Below are 25,942 nucleotides of genomic sequence, written 5' to 3' on the forward strand. Positions count from 1 at the left end.
TTCGCTTCAAAATTCAGTGTCGCACTTTACTCCTCTAATGTTTTGTCGAGCATGTATAAGTGTATTGTATTCTAAACACAGAAAAAACATAGAGAAATTCACCATCCTTTAGAGACGTTGCCAGGCAATGTATAGCTATTCCTGTGCAGAAATACATGGATGAAAAAGGAGACGATGATAGAACAGCTCATCTCCCCATGAAGCTGCTAGGGTTCGCTGATAATTTTTGTAGCCCTCATCATTCGCTGGTAGCACCACAGTTTTTTTTTGCCTGCCAGACAAAACGGAGGAGGTTGGATTTTTTAATCGAAGTTTCATCCTATATTGAATCAGGAAACGGAGCAGAAGGACACTGAAACGTTTACTGCTTCATTCGGATGGCTTCGAAAAGGGATCCTTTCCCGTTCAGATTTTGCCCCGAGGAGTACTTTTGACTCGATTGCGGATGAGGTTCTGTGTGAAACGATGAGGCGTATCGCTATAAACATATTAGCAAGCTTTCCGAGATGAACGGGGAACCCTTTTGAATATTAATTAGGTATGTATTGCACGACAGAATAAAAAAACACCCGGATCGAACCGCGGGGAATCTGATATTTTGTGGTGTGAATCGATGCTAACCAAGAAACCAAGGACAATCCGTGTTTTGTCCCATATAAAATTTCTTCTTTGTTCTTGAGGCGGCAAATTATTTCGAATAAATCATAGTTGTTTTCCTTCTAAGGCTACGGCACCAAAAAAAAGGACTCCCAATGGCGCCACTGAACCCCGTTCGTGATCCAGCCCCGTTCACAATCGTGACGCACAAACATCCTTGAAAGCGATCCATTCATTGATATGGAGGCAATTTTACCATGACTACCGCCAATAGTTACTGACGATGGGGAGCGTGGTCTCAGATATTCCAACCCATACGTTATCGGATATCCCAGGAGGAGGGAAGGGGCGAAACATAAAGTGCTAATGAAGCACAACCAATCCGTAAAAGCTATTAATGCACATCTATCGGAGGGCGAGAACCAACGGAAATTGTGCCTCTATCAGATGCCACAGAAATTGTTAAGAGGGAGCGATGGAATGTGACAGTAAATGTATAATTGCAATAAAAGAGTAAAACACATAAAAGAACCCACAAGTGCTATCGAGCTAGTTAGCAGACATCATTTGCTACTACATTCCACACGTAGGAGGAAAATCCACCTCGATTCGTAGTAGTAGAGTAAAAAAAAATCCAATGTAATCGAATCGATATGCGAAAGGTTAACTACATATGATCTAACATAAATTAAGAGCTATGAACATTGAAGATTGCGGTCGATGGCTCCATTTCAGATCTGCACAGCAATCGGCTAAAAGGCGTGCGGTCGAAGTATCCCATAAACTATACTGAAAGCGATCCCACCACTTGTGCATGGTTGCGGGTATGTATCATTCGGGGTGAAAGTAACAGTTGTCGCTAAGAAAAAAAAATCTAATACTACTGGGAGCACTGAGTAACGAACGTGAAATTTCAAAACGTCGACAGCTCATTGGCACGACTGAAATTAAAATGTTTATAGCGATTGTAAACATCAAGAATTTTCTTCAGGATTATGAAATATTGATTGAAACTTAAATCATATTCCTATATTCATTTTTATCATTATTGACACATAATTCGTGAAACAAGATTTCTTACTAAATTTACGTATTCTGAAATCTTTCAGTCATTGGTCTCATTTCCTCTCCCTATTCATGGCTTGAGGTGAAAACGCTATCCTTTCAAAGTCACGCTAAATAAGCCTAATAAAAAAGAAATACAATCGGTGCCAGTAACATTCAGCAGCTGCTTACGACTCCCAGTGAATAAAAAAAAACTTTTATTCCGGATGTATCTTTGGGGTTGTTGATGGATATTTTTATACACACTTCTTTAGAAAATTGTCGCTTTTTGTCGAAACAAAACTTGTTGTTTGAATGATAGAGCAAACTATTCAAGACCAACCATGTGATGCTCACGGTAAAACTGTTTCAACAGAACACTCCATTCAACGCTGATGGCAATTACGACGAAGACAGGAAAATTACACACATAGAATCAGACCCTCGTACTAGAACGACACTTACCGCTACCTCGAGAGCTCTCAAAGTCGGTTTGAATGTCGCCACGTGTATTCTTTCCCTCTAATTATATTTATTCGAAGAGAACGGAAATGGTTGCCTCTGAGCACTTTTCCGTCCGCCTATCTGACTATTTGTCAATTTATTAGCACGGTCCTGTCGGCACCGCCACAAGGCACCATTACACTTCCGGATCCGCAGTAAACAGACTAATTTACCGTACCCCACCCTTCTTAGCGAAAGCTGTTGTGATCGATCGATGGGAATCAGCTTTCGAAAAAGGATCCTTTACTGCCTCCACAAAAATAATCCAACCGACAACGTCTAATTGTCTTGTTGATGAGCGATAGGAAGCCGTTCGCAGGAAGAGCTCATCTGTTACAGGAATCGGCGTTCGGTTTGTTTCCTGCCAGCTTTCGCGTGCGAAACATTCCCTTGTTTGTCCTAATTATTCCGATCACTCGAAGAACCGAAGGGAAAGAAACCATCAATTTCAATCTTCCATTAAACATCCAATCAACGGTTTGTGTGTGGGAGTGTTTCGGAACACAGCCGGAAGCTGGGAGCCTCAGCTTGCAGAAAATATGCAGCGTCGTTTCAAGGAATTGACTTGTCTTTGAGAATCACTTTCTACGCTACGGACACTACCGCTGCGAAGGTTTGTTTTGTAAGGACGTAACGGCCATTGTAATGAAGAGGACTGATATTAATGGTTGTCAACGGATGTGACGGGAAGCAAAAGTTGATGTAAGTAGGATTTGAAAATATTACACAACATTGTCTGCACGAAACACAAACTAATGATTCTTAAGCTCATTGGTCCAAGAATGCGTGTCTGACGTTACATCGTGAATCACCTGAGCTCTTACATAATCCTTCCTTGCAAATCCAATTCAAATATTTCCTCATTACGCACCAAGACGACGATTCAAATGAAAACCACATATTTTTTGTCACACCAGTTGCAATTAACATTAAACACCATTCGTGTGAAAATTAAACTCCAACTCCTCGAAGCCAAAGTGCTGCTCTTCGGAGCGAGGTATTTTTGTCCCACTATTTCCCAAGCGGCAACACCATACCACCCTGAGCACCTGAAATACTGGAACCGATAAACTGTAATTAGCGCCTTAGTCGGCGGATGTCACTGTGGCAGGGATTTTAAGCGAACAATCCACCACCTCGGTGCTCGGTTCTATATTCACCGCTACAATACCACCCTCGTTCGGGAGGATAAGAAAAACACGGGATGGTGCAATTCTCGAAAGCATAGTAATTCCCACAACCACTCCACCAGCACCACCAGTACCCTCACTGTTACAGACTCCCCCCTTGTAGATACTGGGATTGGAAAGGAAGACTATGGGTGGCTTTTATGGTCCCATTAAATCTCGAAATTGAAATAGGTGGGGACTCCTGTCTACTGAATAAGTCACAGGACACATTAGAAAGCTACAGGGGGTAAGATTTTTACTATCGCGACAAGAAACGAAATTAATTTGCGTGGAGAATACAATGAAAAGAGATCACGTTTGGTTGCGAGACCATTACAGCAAATCGATTGTGATTTTGAGCCGCAGTTTCAAATGAATGTCTCAATTAGTTGAGCTTCTAACTAGGCTTCTGACTTATTACTGGTTACTAGATGTAATATTCGTCGCATAAAATAAGGGCAAATTGAAGTTGTACATCAATGTATGATAAAATGATAAAATGATAAAATGATAAAATGATAAAATGATAAAATGATAAAATGATAAAATGATAAAATGATAAAATGATAAAATGATAAAATGATAAAATGATAAAATGATAAAATGATAAAATGATAAAATGATAAAATGATAAAATGATAAAATGATAAAATGATAAAATGATAAAATGATAAAATGATAAAATGATGAAATGATAAAATGATAAAATGATAAAATGATAAAATGATAAAATGATAAAATGATAAAATGATAAAATGATAAAATGATAAAATGATAAAATGATAAAATGATAAAATGATAAAATGATAAAATGATAAAATGATAAAATGATAAAATGATAAAATGATAAAATGATAAAATGATAAAATGATAAAATGATAAAATGATAAAATGATAAAATGATAAAATGATAAAATGATGAAATGATAAATTGATAAAATGATAAAATGATAAAATGATAAAATGATAAAATGATAAAATGATAAAATGATAAAATGATAAAATGATAAAATGATAAAATGATAAAATGATAAAATGATAAAATGATAAAATGATAAAATGATAAAATGATAAAATGATAAAATGATAAAATGATAAAATGATAAAATGATAAAATGATAAAATGATAAAATGATAAAATGATAAAATGATAAAATGATAAAATGATAAAATGATAAAATGATAAAATGATAAAATGATAAAATGATAAAATGATAAAATGATAAAATGATAAAATGATAAAATGATAAAATGATAAAATGATAAAATGATAAAATGATAAAATGATAAAATGATAAAATGATAAAATGATAAAATGATAAAATGATAAAATGATAAAATGATAAAATGATAAAATGATAAAATGATAAAATGATAAAATGATAAAATGATAAAATGATAAAATGATAAAATGATAAAATGATAAAATGATAAAATGATAAAATGATAAAATGATAAAATGATAAAATGATAAAATGATAAAATGATAAAATGATAAAATGATAAAATGATAAAATGATAAAATGATAAAATGATAAAATGATAAAATGATAAAATGATAAAATGATAAAATGATAAAATGATAAAATGATAAAATGATAAAATGATAAAATGATAAAATGATAAAATGATAAAATGATAAAATGATAAAATGATAAAATGATAAAATGATAAAATGATAAAATGATAAAATGATAAAATGATAAAATGATAAAATGATAAAATGATAAAATGATAAAATGATAAAATGATAAAATGATAAAATGATAAAATGATAAAATGATAAAATGATAAAATGATAAAATGATAAAATGATAAAATGATAAAATGATAAAATGATAAAATGATAAAATGATAAAATGATAAAATGATAAAATGATAAAATGATAAAATGATAAAATGATAAAATGATAAAATGATAAAATGATAAAATGATAAAATGATAAAATGATAAAATGATAAAACGATAAAATGATAAAATGATAAAATGATAAAATGATAAAACGATAAAATGATAAAATGATAAAATGATAAAATGATAAAATGATAAAATGATAAAATGATAAAATGATAAAATGATAAAATGATAAAATGATAAAATGATAAAATGATAAAATGATAAAATGATAAAATGATAAAATGATAAAATGATAAAATGATAAAATGATAAAATGACAAAATGATAAAATGATAAAATGATAAAATGATAATATGATAAAATGATAAAATGATAAAATGATAAAATGATAAAATGATAAAATGATAAAATGATAAAATAAAACTCGGAATACAATTTAGTAATTGTAAAATGTGAAACATTATCTAAACGTGCAAAGTCCCACGTTTTGATTCGCCCAAGCGCCTAAAATTGTACCGACCAAAAAGAGCGACTACAGTAACAACGAAATACAATTTTAGTACATCAATACTACTGCGAAAACAAACGTAGCTATCCACCGTGCATATCATTCTATCCAAGGGGAATTAATAAATAAGACAACAGAGCCACCACACGCACTAGCTAGCGAGCTTTCCTTTTCGTTCCTAATGCTCATGTCACTTACAACGGTTTTGCTCGATACAGTGGAAGCCTGAAGAGAAGCGAAACATTGCGTCATCCCTGTGTGATTCGCTTGTGAATCAATATGGATAAAATTCGGTGCTCTGTTGCGAAGCGATCATTCATTTTTTTCATCGGGAAGTAGTTAACATCAGGCAACAGGAACGGTATACAAAACAACATCAGCAGCACCAATAACAGTGATAACAGAAACAGCAGCAGCAAAGAGTTTCAATTTCTCTGCACAACCACAACTTTTTTCATTGTCCCGTTTACCAAACAGAAGTAGTAAATCGTTCTCGGATTGTCGATCCAACACACAGATTAATGCAATTTTGTTCGCTTCTATAGAACCACGGCTTACTGGTGACTTTTTGGTGACTTTTTCCGATCGATCATTCAATTTTCGCGTATGGTTTCCGGGTTCAAAGCGACGTCAAGGTACAGCTCATGGTAATTTGTGTGAAGAAGGTACTTTAATGCGGTGAGAGTTATGTTCTTCGGTTGAAAACTGAAGGTCAAACCTGTTTCGATGTGCACATCCAATTCGACCAAAAAGTGTTTCCCCAACACTAAATCGAGAAGTCCGACGTCATTGACGATCATCACAATTCAGGCAGCCATTCCATATGGCGAAAAAAAAATCTAAATTGGCCTTTTTCAAGGCTAGAGATGAATGAATTGCAAAAGTTTGAAGTTTCAACAATCAAACACTCACTCACTCACCAAAACATCATCCATCAACAGTCATCCATTTAGCAACCAATCGGCGGCGGCGACGAGGACTTCCCAAGGGCCTTTCTCAAGGCCAGGAGATTAGAGTTTAGGTTCACTTTTCCAAATTCTTCTTTTCCAAGCCTTTATAATTCAAAAAATCATCATCATCATCATCATCACCAAAACATCCCTGTCGAATGAACATTGAAGTACAAAGAGACACATCAAGGGGCAGAAGTAGAAGCTGAAAGAAATTGTGTAGAAATAAAATAAAAACTTATCAGAATTCGATCAAATTCAAAACCAGCAACACCAACACCAGCGCTAAAGCCATCATCCAGCAATACTATCGACAGCACCAAAGTTATGATCCAGTACCACCAATATCAATGAGAACACTAAAGGTTCTTTTCGGATCCGTTCAAATTTTCATAACTAGTTTATTTTTTAGAGCCAACTACGTTTTTCCAACGATTTCGTCATTCTTTGGGATTTCAAACTCTGCCTCTTCTTCATCAATTATATCCAGTTGGTTGATATTACTCGCAAATGTTCCACGAAAGACGACAATACGGATAATGATCTTCATCATCATCATCATTGAATATGGATCGGCGAATGATTTTCGTCGAAACAAAAAAAAAGGTTGATTGAAAAAGAATCCATAAAAGAATCTATAAATTGTGTTTCGTCGAAAAAAGGAGAACTTTGACTTTCATTCCTGGTGTATTATTTAAATTATTTTATTTAAAAAGAAAATACATAACAACATAAGCATACACCATCCTTTTCAGATTTTTACTGAATCATGATTCATGACTAATAAGAAGAAATTCGATGCAAGTCACGAATCAATTCCATTAATTGTAAAGCAAATTTTCGCTTCACGAGTTAGCGCTAACGAATTTTAACCAATGCCATAATTTCCGCCATCATGTCATACAAACATCATACAAAAAAGCACGAGTTCCGCGTACTCTCCCCAATGTTGAATGAATGAATGAATTCTCCAGTTTGAGGGACCTTCATATGTTTGAAGTTGCTTTATAAAACGAGTCCATAAAAGCGAGTTTAAATCATCTCACAAACAAACGCATATCCGACAGTACTGGCAGGAGCAATAAATCGGAAGACCGTATCAATATTTATATTTATCGTATCTAACTTATTACTTTTTTCAGAGTTCCGCCGAAACATTGACTTATGTCTTGCCTTTGATTGTTTCTATTTTCATTTTCAGATTAATCTCCGCTCGTGTTTGTCGTCACAAATGATTCGCTCCAACGTCTAGTCTCTGATCGGCTGGTGCACCCGAAAGGTGAGTTTCTCTACTAGTGGACCATATACTTCCAAGCTGTGCTTTGGCTCTTAATTTAATACGGCGAAAAATGTTAGATGAAATCAGGGTAAAACCGAAACCCTAAGAATTTCTATATATTTTCAAGACCACCTTCAGAGAAACGAATGAAAACGTTTTACAATAATTTCGAAGTACTTAGTGGCTATCCTTATACTAAATGGACACTTCACTTCAAAGGCCAGACGACGGATATCGATAATAACGATCTCATAGGAACGGTTCTCAAGATCGAGCAGGCGACGAACAAGCTTCTGCTCCTGTTCCGGAGTAAATAGTTTTGATCCCAGCTTGGGTTAGTATCCACCGGTGATGTAACCGAAGAGCCATTCACCCGAATGTAACAAATACCCGAATGCATCATTTATCCAAATGGACATTTATCCAAATGCGACATTCACCAGAATGGACATTCACCCGAATGTAACAAATACCCGAATGCGACATTTACCCGAATGCACCATTTACCCGAACCCGAATGAAGAAAATTCCGACAAATTAGATTATGAGTTTTGTCGAATCTCCTGTAGATAAATAAGATTGAATCAAAACAACATGAACAAATATGAAGTAGAATGAAAATTGTAATGAGTAGTTGTAAATTGAAAATGATGCTTTAAGAAAAAGAGATCATTTGGAAATGAACACGAGATATGTAATATTTCGAAAATTATGCAGATTATTTCAACATAAAAAATAAATGCATAAATGTCTTGAAAATGTGAAAAGAATTAGTAAGAAAAAAATCGTACTTACGTATTAACGCCACCGCAGCGCAAATTTTCTTTTAAATTTATAGTTTTAAATTTATAGTTTCGTAATGAAATTTATTCTGAGGTCAATTTAATGGGAGCGGATTCCCCATCTAACGAGGATAAGGAACTGAGGCGGCTCCAAGCCGCCAAGGTGACGCAATCCGTGTCGGCCGCCGACCCGCCGACGGAAGCGGCGGCCCCTCGCAAGCAAATCTGTGTTCCACCGATTGCCCGGCAAGTTTGAAACGTAGGAGACGATCCTTTAGTTAAGTCTGACCGAGCGTTAGCGGACGGCATTCGATTGCCTGTTGCTTCACGTTTGCCCAGTTAATTTTTGCTTTGATTTTGTTTTGCATATTTTAATGCAAAAATTTCTCTGGCAAACGTAATCCAACAGGTAAACGTATGTCGTTCGACGCTTGCGGTCGGCGGGTCGGTGTCCGACTCGGATTGCATCACCTCGGCCCTCTTGGGGCCACCTCGATTCCTTATCCATGCTAGATGGGAACTTCATTAACTTTCATTAACCCTCCTGTACTCGTGTGCAAAATCATTGAGGAGGGACACGTATATGCTTTCTACGTTTGTATTCAGTTATAATAGTCATCTAATTCAGCCTCCTCAAAACAGAGTAATTTTTGATACTCCAACACAAATAACGAAATTCGACTTTTTTCCTTTGAATTGAAAGAAAGCAACTGAATATAATTCATGAGAGCATAAAGAGCTATGAAATACAATAACAACGTATTAATCGAACGTGGTTTCGTTGGTGTAATAATCAGAACATACTATAACTGCATGCTCGAGACAAACATATTTTTTACATTTCGTGCAGTTGTAGCGTATTTTCCGGGCCTTTTATCGAGGAGAAGTAAGTATAACGACCCTCTGGATAATTACGAGATGATAGAGGTTCTGGAATATAAAGTTTGCATATTTCTAATATTGTTTTTCTCTATATTCTTGGTAAACTAAGCATCAACACCTTTTTTAGATGGGACATAAAAATATAAAAGGATTTCTAGGAACTTTCTTTTCTTTTCTTTTCTTGTTTTCTTGTCGATATTGTTCGTTATAAAAAAAATATCCCCGAAACTGTAACTTTAAAAAATAACCATAAGCCACCGATTAGTTTATATTTTTACAATTCTTCCACAAGTGCAAGTCTTTCACAAATGTGTATATGTGTGACCATTGTATTTAGCTAATAACTATACGAAAGTCAAACATTTGTATTTTGCTTCTGCCCGAATGAATCTATGAATCGACGAATAGTTAATATTTGAATCCGTTCAATCCGGTGTCAAATGGACGAAAATCAAATAAGAATAGTCGGGTAATGAGTTTATGCATTATATTCAATATATATTCCACGTCACTAACATTAATTTATACATTTCATTTAACAATATTCTAGAATATGAAAAAGTCACTTGTCCAAAAAAGTTACTCCTATACTCGCATCGGTGTCTCAAACCGAAAGTGTTGAAAAAGTGCCACACGTCCCCTTCCCACCAACACATGCGATACTAGAAAGCTAGAGATCGCAATAAAATGTCTAAAATCTGATATCTTAAACCATCTTGGTTTGTGGATTATTTTATAATAATTCTCTACCAAAATTCAACATAGCGATTTTCGACAGAAAGACACTGTGTCATCGAATATCACTTCTTAGTGAATATCAAATTAATACCTCAAATCCGACAAAGGAATAAAAAAAATCATGTCACCGGATTCAATCGGAAAGCAATCAAACCGCATTCGTTTTTGTTCCTTCCTTCGCTAGAGCGAGAATCAGCATCATCCCCACGAATTGTATCGGTTTTTCGGATAATAATATTATCGTGGGTTATTATTGCTCAATTTTCTACCGAATCGATTCCGGGTCTCGGAATCCGCGGAAACAGTTTCCCACTCCAAGTTGGGTTGAGGGCCATGAGAATGGGAAACGTAAAATACTCAAGCGCAAAATAAATGTAAATAGTTACGGTACTGCGAAGAACAACCATTTCTCTTGGCACTGTGTGAAAAAAAAAACTAGCGTCCTTTTTTCAAATTTGATTGAATAGTTCTTCTCCAACTTACGTCATCGTCGGTTGAAATCGTGCCTCTGTTGAACACTGCAGTGCACCACCAGAATCCGTTAACTGTTTTTTTCCAACATTTGCTTGGAGCCAAGAAACAGACAGTCCTACCGTGATTCAATCGTTTTTTTTCCTGACAAGGAACTTCGCCTGGTAGCTCCCCAGCTCCCGCAAAACCTTGTGTTATTCTCAAGAAGCTTTGACCTCTACACAAATCGATGCTGCTCAAATCAATCATTCGACATTTACAATGGAAGAGCGAAGCCAGTGCAAAGCGGGCGAAAACAAAATAACTGACGTTGATACTATCCGGATGCGGATGCGGATGGGAATACAGCGAAGTTATGCAGTGATTTTGGATTTTTATATCCGTCATTAAAAATCGCTCGATTCGGTATCCCCTCTCTCTGGCTTTGCTGCTGACAGTCGAGGAACTGTTTTATGTCTTTTCTTCTCGAGCAGTGACGCAAGCAGCGGGAAGGCGGGAGCAGTAGTGGAAGACCCTGTTAAGATTTCCGCTTAGTTTATGGTGATTGATGTAACGAATCCCATCCAGACTGTGAAAAATAGACTAGGGAAAAAAAGGTTCGAAAGCGGCCAATGAACAAAAAGCGATATTGTCGGGAGAGGAAAACTTCTGCCGTCATTAAATGCTGAAACGATGCCGAGAATTGAGACATAACGCCGAGACCGACAATACGCGGGGAATGGCGGCAGATCGTAAGAAGTTGACTGATAGTGATACCGTGATTCACCGGATGATTAGGCCCGCATTGACCGACGGCAAAGGGGGGAACGTGGAACACGTCATTTCCACCGCAACGTTACTGAACATATTGACTGCTGCAGACTAAGCATAATATGTCATAAATCTTCCCTGATTGCGAACGAGCTTGATTCTTGCGTAATAAATTCGCTATCTCGGAGTGATTCGCTTCTTCGTTATATGTGTTTGGATGATAAAAACAATACAAAACAAATGTAAAACATATCAAAGCCGTAAGAATGGTAGCTACTGAATACGGATGAGGAATGGGGAGAGGCTCTTCATAGCCACATCGGCTGCACGTTCGTTTACTAAGCAATCGATTGTGAGTTCAAAACTCAGGGCTCTTCATTGAACATCTTTCCGTTGTTATAGAATAATTACGTCCAAACATCAATCATCAATGATGGAGTTCGATTCGGGGTCGGAGTCCTGATTTCTCTTCATCCATACAAGCTCTGTTTGCAACAAGAAACATCGGGCTGTTGTACTATTAATAACACAACAATGAACCATATGGTATTGAACAATGGTGGCCAAACTTTTTGGCATTACGGGCGACTAATCGTTCAAATGTTAGGCTGAGGTCTACCAACGTCGACCGTATCAAAAAGGCATTAAATAATGAATGTACATCCAAACTAGCGTTGCATCTCGAGTTTCAAGAAGTTACCTCATAAAAAATGTTCACCACCTCGAAAAAACACCCTATGCAAAATATCAGCTCAATCGGACTTAAGGGAGAGTGGTGCAAGGCGGTCAAAGTTTGAGTTTTCTTCAAATCGAAAAATCACCCAAGAGGGGAGTAAAGGAAACCGGGGTTTTCGAAAAAAAAATTTTGATGCCAAATGTCTTAAAATGAGAGATCTAGTGTCATCTCGAAATTTTCTTTTTGTCAAAAATCGGCACTCTGGCTTGATTTTTTTTTTCAGAATACGAAACGTAAAGTATTGTTTAAGGTGATACTTTTCGTTTCGCATCCCGAAAAAAAGTCCCAAGGTGCCGATTTATGACAATTTTTTTTTCGAGATGACACTAGATCTGCACGTTTCATGCAATTTTAAGACATTTGGTATCAAATTTTTTTTCGAAAACCCTGATTTCCTTTACTCCCCCCTTGAGTGATTTTTTTATTTAAAAAAAACTCAAACTTTGACCGCTTTGCGCCACTCAGTCCGATTGAGCTGAAATTTGGTATAGGGTGTTTTTTCCAGGTGGTGAACATTTCGTATAGGGTAACTTTTTGAAATTTTAGGGTCGTTTTTTCCCATACATTCATTGGTACCCTAAGCCACTAGTGCTGATGCATAAAATCGTGATCATATTACACCTCAACGTGTCATGCAATTTTAAGACATTTGGCACCAAATTTTTTTTAAAACCCCGATTTCCGTGATTTTTTGGTTTTCAACAAACTCAAATTTTAATGTTTGTGCACCAGTAAATAAAGTCCTAATGAGCTAATTCTTTGCATAGAGTATATTATTGTGCAAATCAACATTTCGTAGCAAGTTCCGATTGAAAAATCGAGATAACTATTTTTATTGACACCCTAAACCATACTTTTCGTTTCGCATCCCGAAAAAAAGTCCCAAGGTGCCGATTTATGACAATTTTTTTTTTCGAGATGACACTATATCTGCACGTTTCATGCAATTTTAAGACATTTGGTATCAACATTTTTTTCGAAAACCCTGATTTCCTTTACTCCCCCCTTGGGTGATTTTTCGATTTTAAAGAAACTCAAACTTTGACCGCTTTGCGCCACTCTCCCTTAAGTCCGATTGAGCTGAAATTTGGTATAGGGTGTTTTTTCGAGGTGGTGAACATTTCGTATAGGGTAACTTTTTGAAATTTTAGGGTCGTTTTTTCCCATACATTCATTGGTACCCTAAGCCACTAGTGCTGATGCATAAAATCGTGATCATATTACACCTCATTATAAAATGAAGTTTCTAAGAATAAAAAAGAAAGCATAAACGTGAATCTATATCCCTCTCGGTCTGACCCGTGTATGTGACAAAGTGTGCGAAAAGCTTCAATGCGTGCTTATTTGCAATGCTACTAGTGTATTTGAAAGTAGCACATTTTCTGTTATTTTAAGGCTCATTTGGTCGGGGTTCTGCCAAAATGAACCAAGTGCCATTATTTTCAAAATTGAGTTACTTACAGGAAATAAGAAAATAATAATCTTAATATCTCAAAATAATGTTTTTGGCGCTTGGTTCGTTTTGGCAGAACCCCGACCATTTAATCTATCAAATCGAGATGCCAAAACATATGCTAAAATTAATTTTGGATGTAGTAATAGACGATAAAACAAAGCTTTAACTCTCCTGTACTCGAGCTTTAAATTATAATTCGTATACCCACGAAAAGTGTCACAAACTCTGTGTGTCTCTGTAATTTTGCTATTGTGTATTTTTAGGCGTTATTAGTATTTATCTTAGGTAAAAAGATTTAATCAAATGGAAGAACTCCAGAAAATATTATTTCTTCAACTTCATTCAATAATTTTGTTTTGACGAGGCTGTTTAATTCAGTTTAATTTTCGGCCTGTGAGACCGTGTGCTCGAGTATTGGAAGGTTTATTAAAAGAAAATCATAGTGCAGACTCATAAACATTCCATGATAAATTATTATATAAAATAAAAATAATTATCGGTTACTAAATAATGAATAAGTAATACTCTATGTTCTGTAAAGTCTCATAAATCAATATCGTTGATATTTTTTAGGAAATTGTCATTGAAAATTGTTTTTTGAGAAATTTGTCGACCAGATATGGATATTAGAAAAACAAAAATCAATAATTTCTTAATAGCACAAGATAAATCAAATTTTTTTCAAAATAAAGTTAATGTTAACTCATAAGTAATACATTAACACTATTACTTTTATTATATTTTTTTCAACAGACCGATTACGCTTTGCTTCGTACACCAGGCCAGTGTCAGAGAAAGATAAACTCTAGCAAACCTTGCCAATTGGGGGTACTGCTTGGAGTTTGATGAGCACCAAACTTAAGGAACGTGGTTGCGATCGATTCTGACTATCATTTTCATTTGCCACTTCGTTAAAACTGTTCCAAAAGGTGTCATGAGCTTCACGTGTAAGGTTTAATTCAGTTTCGTCTCTTTTGCTTCGTTTAATTTGATTTGTGGTGAAGTAAGTGTATCCTCTCTCAGATTATCATTCCTGAGAACCGTTCCATGTTCTTCAATTTTGAATGAAAATAACTGATTGATGTTCTTTGTTTATTTGAATTCGTAGTACTTTTTGAAACCTTATACCGGATGTTTCCTGCATTTGCAATTGGTCATTTACCAAATGATATGCCTGGAAAAAACATTGTTATTACATATTATTACAAAACAAAAATTATTACATATGATATAAATAACAATCTGAAAAAAAAATTAAAACGGAAACTTGAATGAATCTAATATTTACTCTTACAACTAATATGTTTCATTGAGGTTAGCATAAACACCTTATAAAATGATCACGGCAAAAGGTGGACGGATATTTAGTCCATTGCGTTTGGAGGTGACACTATCCTAAAGGGTGTGTCACATCAAATTGCATCACGGAAAAAACGCTGTAGAAAATCGCCCAGTAGACCGATCCTTTTGAAAATTTTAGACAGTAAAATAAAAACTATTCAACAACTTTTGGCATATTCTTTTTATTCATACTTCGAGCCCAAGCCCGTATGCTCGCACCTTCCTCTTTACCCCGTCCATAAGGTTCTGTACAACGTCAGGTTGTAGTTTTTTTTGAACAGAAATCCATTTTATCTTGAAGTCCGCCTCCGATTTGACAACTTTTGGGTTCTTCCGGAGGGCCTGCTTCATAACCGCCCAATATTTCTCTATTAGGCGAAGCTCCGACGCGTTGGGCGGGTTCATTTCCTTTGGCACGAAGGTGACCCCGTTGGCTTCGTACCACTCCAACACGTCCTTTGAATAGTGGCACGAAGCGAGATCCGGCCAGAAGATGGTCGGGCCCTCGTGCTGCTTCAATAGTGGTAGTAAGCGCTTCTGTAGGCACTCCTTAAGGTAAACCTGCCCGTTTACCGTGCCGGTCATCACGAAGGGGGCGCTCCGCTTTCCACAAGAGCAGATCGCTTGCCACACCATGTACTTTTTGGCAAACTTGGATAGTTTCTGCTTGCGAATCTCCTCCGGAACGCTGAATTTGTCCTTTGCGGAGAAGAACAACAGGCCCGGCAGCTGACGAAAGTCCGCTTTGACGTAGGTTTCGTCGTCCATTACCAGGCAATGCGGCTTCGTCAGCATTTCGGTGTACAGCTTCCGGGCTCGCGTCTTCCCCACCATGTTTTGCCTTTCGTCGCGGTTAGGAGCCTTCTGAACCTTGTATTTACGCAGGCCCTCCCGCTGCTTGGTCCGCTGGACGAATGAACTTGACAAATTCAGCTTATTGGCGACATCCCGGACCGAACTCGGATCACGTCTAAACTGCTTAACTACGCGCTTGTGATCTTTTTCACTGACGGAGCATCCATTTTTGCCGTTCTTCACCTTCCGGTCGATGGTTAGGTTCTCGATGTATCGTTTTAGTACTCTGCTGACCGTGGATTGGACGATTCCCAGCCTCTTACCAATGTCCCGATGTGACAACTCCGGATTCTCGAAATGAGTGCGTAGGATTAATTCACGACGCTCTTTTTCGTTCGACGACATTTTTCCAAATTTACGAAAAATTGACAGTGAAGCATGGCCAACGTGATATATACACTCTTATCGGATTATAAGCGAAAGCTGAAGATATAATTCCTAAAAATTAAATTTCTACAGTGTTTTTTTCGTGATGCAATTTGATGTGACCCTTTAGACTAGCTAGCGGGCACCTACGAATACCTACGCGGGCGACCGGTAGACCGCGGACTACCGTTTGGTCACCCCTGGTATAGAAAATACAATAAACATGTAAAATGTGCACGATAAAATCCGGCTCTGTTACTGCTAAAAATGCTAATGAGCCCAAATAAATAAACAAATTGGAGAAAAAAACGTGAGTGTTGGAATATTGCACGAATTGAAAGTCTCAAGCGAAGTTGAGTTCTTTCTACGTGAGTCTATCTATTTTCTCTGAACCATTCAGTACAAATACGCCAGTTGCACAATTCAACAGAGTTATCCAAAAAAGTCTTAAACGCAACTTTATGTAAGTACTTTATACTCCCTTCTTGTATTATCCACACAAAAATGAGAGAGTATTTCCGAAAAGTACAACAATTTCGAAGAAAAGCATCCGGAAATCTGCATAATTCTATCTGCAAGATTTCCTTTCCGTTTCGCCGAAAACCTTTTACCGCCTATTCCGTGTCACATCCGCCTCATCAGTATGTAACGGTTTTGTTCTTGCACGGAAATAACTTTCTCGGATTAGCAAAACATCGCGATTTCTATGCATCATGTTCCTGAGAAAAGAAGCGAAAACCCCAACCAAACCCTACCATTCCGCCTTGTTTTGTTAGGCTTTGAGTGGCAATTTCGATGCTAATGCCGGCAATGCTGCGGCAATATTCAAGGATGACTGCTATGAGCAAGATTTGTGCTGTGTCACGAACCGTCCCGCAAACATGCCCTTCTGCGATGTCGATGAATGTGTGGCAGTGTGCGGCTTTTTTTGGAGATAAATCTCTAGGGTAGGTATATAGAACCTGGTTGGGAAATAATCACCATGATACTGACCGCAATTCTCACTAATAGGAAATTTTGAATACGAAAATTTATTGATCACGATCCCCGGGAAGCCATTGCTCAACTAAACGCTGAGAGCCCGTAATGAGGGAGCTTTGATGTGAATCTGGTGGGGCGTTATTTATCGTTTCGGCTGGAGGCTTTTCCACACAGTGCTGGCTCGATTGCGCCAGCTGATTTCCCACCGGTCACATAAATCCTAGTAGCGCGATATGCGTTAGCGGCCAAAGTGGAGCACTGTCCGACATAGGAAGCTTTCGAATGACCCGGGGCACTTTTCCACTTCTTTTTTGTTCCGGTACGTGCGGTTAATCTCATAGCTTTGAACCGAGAACCGCCACATGCTCTCGATGAATTGCACGACGTTACCAACAACAGAATAATAAAGAGATGGTTCAACCGGTTCCAGTCCTGCTGGAACGGTTAAACCAAATCACTGCAGAGGCTGAAATCCGCATCGTTTCTCATTGTCGGGTTCTACAGCAGCCCCGAGAAAACACATTAACCACCAGTTATAGAATGCCAAGACATGAAATAATGATGAACTAACACCCCGAAGTTGGGAACAAAAAAAACACAAACACATTCCTTGCAGATTGCGGAGAATGCAAACATTCCGGGATATGTGCTCCCGAAAACAGAACACAACAATTATGATAGCCAAAAAAAACATTATTTTCTTGTCATTATTTCTGCTTCCACTGCGCTAATCCCCTCGTCGTCGCATTATCTCTCATTTCCCGTGAATAATGATTCCGACGGCTTTTCGGTTCGACACTGGGATTCACACTTGGCAACTCGTTTATGTGGTTATACATACGTGAGTAGATGAAAATGCAGATTATCAAGCAACATTGTTTACAAGCCGACACATTGGATGGTTGTGGTGTTTCCACTCACATAAATCATCTGAAGGTAAAAGTTCTTGATAGTTCTTTAGTGATAACTATAAAGTATATTTTTTGTTCATTTAGTTGACAGATATTGTTCACACTGTCAATTCTTTATTAAAACTCAGAGATTATTTAGGAATTGGACGACTTTAAACGAAGCGAATAATAATTATTGATTGAAGAAGATTGCCAAACTTTCAAAGTAGGATAACGTCGTTCGGGAACATATAAGGGGTACAAATTCGGATAAATCTTTCGCATCGCGAAAATTGTCCAATTTCAAGCGCTTATTTCTAAGTCGTTTCTTGATGGATTTACGAGATATTTGCATCAATTGATTTGGACGCTCCCTAAAAATTTATTCCAACGAAGTAAATTGTATATTTTATGAAACTAGCAGTCGAACGGTAGAAAAATGTCAAACATTTTCTAAACGAAAATCCCGCGTTCAGATGGGTCGATCGGTACAATCAATCCGTGTATCCGTGAAACATGCGTTTGGTTCGATTTTGTGCTGCGCCAAATCAGCAATTCCAAATGAAATCGTCCTAAAAATGCAGATTTTGAAAACTTGTATTTTTGATTCCAATGAAAGTGTGTATTCCGTTTGGGTTCGAGGAAATATGAGTTTTCCACAGCAATTTGGGAATTTTTTGACTCAAGCGTAACTTTTGAAAAGGACGTATCGATTTGAGTAAGAGAAATTTTTGATAATTTATATCTCAAAAACTATGAGTCGTACCGAAATAGTGTCTTAAAAAGAGTTATAGAGTATTAATGGTTGAATATGAAAAAAATGTACACTGAGAAAAAAAATCCTCTTTTTTTTTATTTACAAAATAAAAATTAAATTTGCAATATCCAAAAAACATATTTTTTAATTTTTTCATACAAAATAGAAGTCATGTAGAAAATTTAAAAAAATAGCCCAAGATGGTAAAACTATTTTTGACGAACTTTGTGGAACATCGAATTTTTAGGAGTTTTCGAAACTTCGAATTTTTGTATGTTAACAATCATTTTTAGCCACAAATTATGATTCCTGATGTGATTTAAAACAAAAAGGTTATTATCAATCTCCTTCTAAATGCAACCATTCTCGAGATATTTAAAAAAATATTTCTAATTTATTGTTTTTTTTTTATTGTAAATAATCCCTTTTAATATGTTTGTCGTGTTATACCGTCATGTTCACAAAATTTTATGAATTTGCTTATAATTTCTGACAACTTTTCCGAATACATCATGATGGTTCATTTTTTGACTCAAGTGTAACTTTTGAAAAGGTAGTATCGATTTTAGTAAGAGAAATCTAAGATAATTTATCGTTTTAGCATCGTACAACGTGTTAATTTTGTTAAATTAAACTATAAAAATGATGAAAAACCGGCAAATGTTTTTCGAGCATTACGGACGGATTTTGGTCGTCATGGACGGCCTACAGAGCACACAATCCCTAATGTAGTGTGTAAATTCGAACAAACTGGATCCGTAGCGGATATTGTGAAACCTGTGCATCATCGTAATGTGCGTTCGGCTGAAAATATTGCTGCTGTTGCTGCCAGTGTGGAGGATGACCCGAATGTTTCGATCCCACGGCGTGCTCAGCAATTGGGCTTGAATTTTGCATTTGGACTTGCACCTACATCCATATAAAGTCCAACTGGTACAAAAATTAGAGCGTGGTGACCATGGAATGCGTCGGACATACGTCGATTGGGTGAACGAACAACAGTAGCAAAATGCTGAATTTTCGCATCAAATTTTCTTCAGCGATGAGGCACATTTCGAGCTCGGTGGCTATGTGAACACCCAAAATTTCCGTATATGGGGCACAGAAAATCCACACGTGATTGTTGCGAGGCCATTGCATCCGCAAAAAGTCACAAAAGTCACTGTTTGGTGCGCATTATGGTCTGGTGGAGTCATCGGGCCGTATTTCTTTGAAAATGAGGACGGCGAGACGGTAACTGTGAATGGTGAGCGCTATGGCCGCATGTTAACCGTTTTTTTCCCCACAAATTGAAGATATGGATACGGATGACATGTGGTTTCAGTAGGACGGCGCCACGTGCCACACAACACGACCGAACATAGCCATATTGCGAACGAAATTTGAGGGACGCATAATTTCGCGTTTTGGTGATGCCAATTGGCCGTCCAGATCATGCGATTTGAACCCGCTAGATTTTTTTTGTGGGGTTATGCGAAAGACCGTGTCTATGCCAACTCTCCGCAAATTCTTGAACATTTGAAAGACAACATTCGTGAAGTTATGACTGAGATACCGCCCCATATGTGCCGAAAAGTCATCGAAAATTACCTGTTCCGGATCAAGGTGTGCGAGGAAGCCCTAGGTGGACATTTGAATGATGTTGTATTTCACACATAATGGCATAAACCAAACTTGAATTTGAAATAAAAGTTTCATCGAAATTCGAATTCTAAGTGTGTTTTATTTCAATTTACTTTCGGAATTTAAAGTTGGAAAACCCTGTATAATGCTTACATTCTCTTGATATCGTCATTCGGGGACAAATTGATCAAACGCACTATTGAAAACTGACTGAAATTTTTTGAGGTATGATTTAAATAAATTTGAAAGTTTTCTATCAGTAATAATCTCGATCATCAATCTTCAATAATCATCTGTAGATTCTTTTCGTCAGTGGTTCTCGCATATTGAATTGCATAAAAATGAATCTTTTTTTGACCATCATCTTCGTTTCCATTTTCAAGCATGGTAAAGAAACATATTTTAAATATATCAAAACGATATTAACACGACACGACAAGGCATTATATTAAATTTCCGGTTCCGGTGTTATGGGCCACAGATTCCAGAACTCAAAACTACACAAACACGCCATTTGGGTTATCAAACTCCAAACAAATATTTATCAACATTAGCCTGTTTGTAATGACTTCAAGTCAAATCCCATCATGCGACATTTCGAATTTTATGGTTCGATAGCTTATGGCGACCATTTCAAGGATGTTTGGCCACATTAGAATAACGTAGATGATCTCCGGATGACCTTTGTCAAATGTCAAATTTGAGATCGATATATGAGAAAGGCACGACTACGCCTTTAGGTGGATTAAATTTTACCGTAGGTAAAGAAATCAGTGATTTTCCAGTTTTAGCACATATTACACAAGAAAATGATAAAACATAGATTGATCAATTTTACCCCAATTCAATATGTTTTGAAATTTTCCACAAAAAATACGGCTATTGTTTGAGGATAATTTTCTACAAAAAATCATAGCGTCTTGTGACCTCAGCACCAGTAGGGTAACACGGGGTGAGTTGGACATACGGGGTGATTTGGACCACCCCATTATCTCAAAAAGTACGGCTCAACTTGGATTTTATTTAATGCCATCTTCTTTTATTGTTGAACCGTATGTAACTAACGAGAAAATTTTTTGGTAAAATTCGACAGGTGGAACGAAATTGTAGCATGAACACAGCAAGCACTTTGATTGTAAAAAAATTTGAGTTTTTCGATCGTGGTTTTAAGGTTTTTCCCGTTGCTTAAATAAACTTTTCGTGTATTGTGCAGTAAAGTTCTGTTCGCCTACAGAAGAGGAACAATTTGATGCAGCGAAACTGTAAGTTTGATAACAATAAATGAAATTGATTGCCTTTTAATTTTTGCATGTTGTGTGGGGTGACATGGACACGTTTCTGTGGGGTGAATTGGTCCTACAGATTTGAGGTTTTTCTTTGGTCTAATTGATTCCAGATGCCGCTGAATTACAAAAAGAGGATGGGCAGACAACGTTGGAAGAAGGAGGAGCTTGAAAGAGCAGCGCAGGCCATCAAGAACGGATTTTCTTTGACCAAGCATCAAAAGTTTTTGAAAATGCTCGAACAATAGTGAAAAAATCCATGCAGATTTCGAGATGGCCTCAATCCAATTTTTTTGGTCTGGAATCTGGCCAAGGAACCTGGTATCGATCCCAGAACACTGTTACTGATTGTAACATTATCCCAAAATTCTTTACATAAACATAAGTATGTTATTTTCGATGAAACACACACTAGACCAAAGCACCCCACAGACGGTCCAAACCACCCCGCATCAAATTTTAATGTTCAAAAATCATCTCTTTATATTTGGTAGTTTAAAGCTTGATTTAATGATTAAACATTATTGATTGAGAGAAAACAAGTGTAGCTCAGTATACAATGTAAGATTTTTTATTTAGACCTTATTGGTTTGGAAATATTAGGCGATTTGCTTAGGTGGTCCAAATACCCCCCTTTTCCCCTACTGGTCTAAAAAATAATTGGGTGTAAACTGAACAAAAAGAATTTGAAAATATTCACATTTTTTTCTGAAAATCGTAATCAATTTTCCCCCGGTTTACGATCAAAGTAAAATCAACTTCAATGGTGAAATTTTAGTAAATATATCTATAACCGAATCAAAAAAAATCAAAATAGAAAAAAAACTCAACTGCTGATATGATTTCCTCATTTGGTGATTTAGAAGAAAAAAAAACGATTTGAAAACATCAATGCAGCCTAAAAAAATACGGGACAAACATGTTCTGGGAGGACAGAATTTTTAGGCTGCCTGAAAGATGCCGAAAGATGGCAAGGGATTATAGAATAAAAAAATAAGATTGTAGAATGCAGAGTAAAATTGAATATATGAAAGTTGACCTATAAAACTGATGCTTTTGTTTTCCCAAAAAACGGCACGTACTTCCCGGACAACCCAATATGATGTATCCTGATTTCTTCCTGTTTTGTATTTTCATTCTTCGTGATTTTTGAAGATTATATTTGGCAACCCTGATTGCAAACTAGTCGACCGTATATCACGCGCAGGATGAGAAAAATACTGCAACGTAAGCTCCGCTTTGGCTGATCGATAGTGTGTTGAGAATGAAAGATGCATTGTAGTGATGAAACGGATTAAAATTAAGAGAAACGACATGTGAACAGGGTTGCGAACTATAATTTTAAAAAATCAGGAAGAATGGAAATAAAAATCAGGATAAATCAGGATAGCTCATAATGGGTTGTCCGAAAAGTTAATGTCGATTGTTGGGAAAACAAAAACATTATTTTCAATCAAAACATTATAATTTAATTTTATATCCATAGTTCTGTTTCACAATCTTTCGCCATCTTTCACACAGCTTAAATATTCTATCCTCCCAGAACATGTTTGCTTCCTCGTCGGAAACTGCTGCGAGCCATACATGTGAGAAACAGATTGCTTGGTTGTAGCTCATAATACAGAATCCATTCCAAATCCAGAAACAGAGTATATCTTCCTTCGGGCAAAGATCCATGTAAAAGAATTAATAAGCGGATTTTTCATGATAAATCCTCGCATAAGAGGAAATCCTAGTGTTTCGCCTGACCTTTCGATTGTTTATATTTTTTTCCGAAGAACCTACAACATCACTAAAATCAATTGTAGAGAAATAAATATTCAAATTTCCACTGAATTCATCATCCATGCTTTGGAATGAATCTTTACTCAACAAATGAGGAAAGTATATCAGCAGTGGAATTTTTCCTATTTTTCATGACATTTAGAACGCTTTGAATCAGACGAACAAATAACATATAAAATCTTTTTATATTGACTGTGGATTTGAAAATTTTCTCATGAGCAATTTTACACTCTGAAATGTATTCCTACAGTAATAACTCTGGGGATACATCTACATACACATTGCTTTATCAATATTGTTCCTCAAACTTAATCTCGTTGTAATTCCATAAATTCATCAGACAGTCTGGTTTCATAAAATTTTCTAGCAATGTTTTGGAAAGCCACGAAACAATTGAGGTAGAGGTAAAAAAAATGTTGAGTACAGCTTTGCGCCTAGAGAATTTAACTTAATGTAAGATATATACAAGTGCGAACCGGAGAACTATCTCGACAGAAAACTCTGACATGGAAACCAGAATATTTATTACGAATAATGTAAAAAGTACAAAAATCAGGATAAATTAGGATCATTTCAGAAAAATCAGGATAAATTGAATGTTCGTCAGGATATCAGGAAGCATGCTAAAAAGTCTTGGAAATCCTTAAACATCAGGAAGGTTGACATCTCTGCATGTGACAGAGTGCAAATGAAGCATTAAATGTAATAAAGAAATAAATACATTTTAAAATAAAAATTTTTGAAGATTATTAATAAATTTAGAATATAGATTCTATTTAGCTTTGCGCAGTGGCGATATCGTTAGCAATGAGGTTTTACCGAGGTGCGATTATTGCTATCTGAAATAAATCCTGGAGAGGTCATTTTAACTACTTACAAGAATATCAAAATTATCTGAATGCAACCTTTCAGACTCGAGTTTCAGGTCAGACCATTTAGAAGTTCTCGAAACGTAAACAGACAACCAAAAAATCATCGTACAAAAATATCTCGAGACGAATCTTCTGGAATAACAGCTCATTGCCGTCTTCAACATCTGTTAAACGAAACGAAAGCGATGAAGCTGAATGGAATATGATGATATGAGTTGATGATCATTCAATTTCAATAACAATTTTGACATGTCAGTAATCACACCTTATTTTTAATCACGTGTGGATGATGTTTATATGTTATTATGTTATAATTTATCTAATGCTAATAAGAAATATATATTTTTTTTTTCAAAGTTACCGGATATCCGTTTCGTCTCTAATGCATTGACAAAAACGACATATGGCTAGCTTGTGTATTCACGTTGTTCGATTCGAGAAAGGAACATGAGATTAGAACAAATTTTATGCCAACTCGTCATAGGAGTTGGCAGCACTATCTCAGTATGTAGTGAAACAATGTGGATTTAAAGACATTGGTCATTTAAGCAACTTTGCATACTTTTTTTTTATCCCATTTATTTATTAGGCTCATTAGCATTTAGCTGTAACAGAGCCGGGTTTAATCGTGTACATGTACATATGTTTATGTTTCTATAAATTGTGAATTACACAGTAGTTAGTAGTAGCTATTTAGGCGTTAAGTTTTCTGTTCCATTACATTATGGTAAATTACACAGTAGAAGCCATTTAGGCGTAAGGGTATTCTTTCTGTTTTCTTCCATTGTTCAGCAGCAGACCGGACAGCGGAGACAGTTGATATTGATCATTGTTGAGTTATTTATAGAACAGCAGCCCAATGTTTCTTGCAGAGCAGAGCAGTTGTATGGATGAATCGATCTTTGTTCCACCGTGGATCGATTTCCATCGCTGATGATGGTTGTGTGGACGTAGTTATTCTATAACAACACAAAGATGGTCAATTGAGGGCCCTGAGTTTGAACTCATGATCGATCGCTTGGTAAGCGAACGCGTAACCAAGTGGCTATGAAGACCCCCAACTTTGCATACTTGAAATCTACAAAAAAAATTAGACTACTTTTTGAAAAGGACCAAATTTACACACAGAAATAGATTTGTAAAAATTGAGAAAAAAAACACATTGGACCTTTTCAAAAAGAAGTCTAATTGTTTTTTGGAGATTTCAAGTATGTATAGTTGGTTAAATAGTCAATGTTTTCTCGCCCACAAAGTTTCGCTTCAATATGAGACGCTGCGATGCTGCCAATCGCCGGTCAAGTTGGCATGAAGTCTGAAATAGATTTTCAAGTAGAATGAACATATTTTTAAATTAAAAATATTGAATGAAAATTAACTATTTCTTATCAAAAATGTACGGTTTTTTGCAAGTGGTGAAAAAAATCTAAACGACATTAGTGTATGGTCTTATATTATAATTATGAGT

The 25,942-nt window shown here is 36.3% G+C and overlaps 2 protein-coding genes and 1 pseudogene across 7 annotated transcripts in view; 2 read left to right on the plus strand and 1 right to left on the minus strand.

Moving 5' to 3' along the window:
- Positions 1–25,942, minus strand: part of LOC129776181 (uncharacterized) — a 445,403-nt gene that overhangs the window by 305,573 nt on the left and 113,888 nt on the right. The window lies entirely within an intron of this gene.
- LOC129776180 (uncharacterized) overlaps positions 1–25,942 on the plus strand; it is a 338,043-nt gene that overhangs the window by 217,930 nt on the left and 94,171 nt on the right. For all 6 annotated transcript variants that reach the window (XM_055781657.1, XM_055781654.1, XM_055781658.1 and 3 more), the window contains one exon: positions 7,832–7,909. The gene's annotated coding sequence lies outside the window, so the exon portion shown is untranslated. The remainder of the gene's footprint in view (positions 1–7,831; positions 7,910–25,942) is intronic.
- On the plus strand, positions 24,384–24,514 carry LOC129780826 (U4 spliceosomal RNA; annotated as a pseudogene).

The sequence above is a fragment of the Toxorhynchites rutilus genome, chromosome 3 (genome assembly GCF_029784135.1).
Source record: "Toxorhynchites rutilus septentrionalis strain SRP chromosome 3, ASM2978413v1, whole genome shotgun sequence".
NCBI classification, from domain to species: domain Eukaryota; kingdom Metazoa; phylum Arthropoda; class Insecta; order Diptera; family Culicidae; genus Toxorhynchites; species Toxorhynchites rutilus.